Consider the following 2,524-nt stretch of genomic DNA (forward strand, 5'->3'; position numbering starts at 1 on the left):
TATTGTGACTTTTTGGTGGAAAAACTTTCTTATAAGAGTTGAGATTAAAACATTACTTATATAAGAAGAGTCTTCAGCTACTTTCTTATAAGCTATGACTTTCTCTTTATGTTAATGCAATATTTTCCATTTTCATATTACAACTTAATTATCCATGACTTGGCCAAAAATTAGATAAGCTTGTTATGTGAAAAAAATGTTGCCGATTGTGCAGTATAAAAAGACCCAAAAATAGTAGGGAAATGCACTAGCAGACAGGAGCACATTGCGCATGTGTATAATCTTTCCAAAGAGGCTTCAGAACTGCCTACTCTCAATGACTCAACCCTTAATATCAAAGCACTTTTTACCACTTGAACTGCACATTAACATGCACATGCATGAAAAAAAACTTAAGGCTTTTCTCAAGTACATGCACAAGCAAGCTCAAAAACCATAAATGCACTTATTTAATTGACAATAACAGCAGCCATAAAGAGAAGGGGCTGCTGTCAGTTGAAAAAAAACCATAAATACACTTGTTTAATTGCAAGAGCAGCAGCCATACAATTGTTTACACCAACATTCTGCTAACAAAACATAAATATAAAGCATTATTAACTAAAAAGCATCCATAAAATTAACAACCAACCTTCTAAAGTCAATGCACTTCACGTTGCAGTGTAAAAACAACAACAAAACCTCCTGAAACAGCCCTCAATACACGTTGGAATGCTTGCAAATTTTGTGTCCAGCCAATGAAAATGCAAAGGAATTCTAATGCATCTTAAATAGAAACACACACACCAACATATATTTACTGCTGCCAAACCCAGCAGCAAACATTTTTACCATCCGCAACCATTCAAAGGTACCAACTCCCATTCAACCAACTTTCAAACAGTCATGCAAGGAACTATAGTGCAACCATTCAGCTGCCTTTCAACTCAACATACATTCAACCAATCAGCAGCCATTCAATACATAAAACACAATGCAATCCATTACGTTACAATATAAAATTCAAGGCTGAAAAAAGCCAACTGAAAACAGATTTATCTAGCATTGAAAGTAGACTATTAAACCTACAATAACAGCTTCTAAAAGGAACAACAATAGCTGTTAACAATTTCTCAAACATAACAAACAGCCGACAACTACAAATACATAAAAAGTGTTCAACATATGATACGTTACAAGTTACGAAACCTGGGAAAAACAGCAAAGGCAGAACCGTTTGCATAACCCATTTTCCAATTCTACAGCCGTAGCAACACCTCATGAACCTCAAATTTGAGCTGCACTTTAACCTGCGAAAAAACACATAAACATTGAAATTTTTTTGACACAAAATAGAATTTCATTGCTGCAACATACAACACACAATAACACACATTAATGTAAGTTTTCCATGTATGAAATGTAAACTTACTTGAAGGTCGGTAGTTTGCCCTTCGATCGAACATTAATTTCAGCCACTGAAATTTTCGGTCCATATCACCAATTGTTGCCCACATTTCCCTCCTACTTCTAACCATAAAAAACTCAGTTGCAAAACAATACAACTCACTACCGAACACCACTTCCTCAATGGAGTGAAACTCCTTCATCACCTCTTCTATGCTACAACCTTTTTTATCCAAAACACTTGACGTGCATTCACTCTTGGTAGAAACACTATCCACTAACTTATCTAATCGAGTAAATAATTGCGATCCCCTTCCGGCACTCCTTTTTTTTTTTTCTTATTTTGTGTAGAACTTTGTTGCACACCTTTTCTTTTCCCACTACTACCGGTGGGATTGCTTGTGCTATTGGCAAAAGTCACACCAGCCACCATATTCTCCACATCGGCAATGAAATTGGGAAGACTACCCTCCTCAGAATCTCCACTACCTTCATGAAGATGAGGGTCATCATTCATTGCGTTAGTGTGCATTTGACCGCCACCATCTTCATCAGAATTCAGACCCTGCGATGGAGCCCAAGCATACTGACCGGTTGCAACAGTGTTTGTAAACATGATATCATATTTACAACACAAAGCTGGATCGATCCCAGCATGCCTAAACTTTCTTGCCCCGCGTATCTCCTACAACACGGGACAATGAATGAAAAAATACATAAAAAATTATGTGAAAGCATGCAACCAAACAGTAAAGAACAGCTGTAAAAATACAGAAAAAAACAGACCTGGTTTTTAGCTTTCCACCATTCATCAGGAGCTGCAATTGTTCCAAGTTCAGCACTCCATCCTACTCCTGTTTCGGAAATCAACCTTTTCCATATTCTCCAATCTTTTTTAATTCCGTCCCACTTATTCTTTAATTGTGCTTTCGTTAATGCATGGCCAGTTTGATCCTTAAAGCTATTTATAACAAACTTCCACCCAGCTTTGTCGAAATGGGTGTTGGGTCGCATACCTTGCTCAATTGCTTTAATACATATGTCACAAAAAGCATGCAACATCTCTCTAGTCCAACAAGCCTTATCTTGTGATTGAGAATCGTCCATGTTCTCGTTTTTTCCTAATTTGTGTACATAT

At 37.0% G+C, this 2,524-nt stretch overlaps 1 pseudogene; it reads right to left on the minus strand.

The window, feature by feature from the left end:
* Window positions 1-1,284: 1,284 nt before the first annotated feature.
* Window positions 1,285-2,524, minus strand: LOC118052620 (L10-interacting MYB domain-containing protein-like; annotated as a pseudogene).

This window comes from Populus alba, chromosome 2 (genome assembly GCF_005239225.2).
Source record: "Populus alba chromosome 2, ASM523922v2, whole genome shotgun sequence".
NCBI classification, from domain to species: domain Eukaryota; kingdom Viridiplantae; phylum Streptophyta; class Magnoliopsida; order Malpighiales; family Salicaceae; genus Populus; species Populus alba.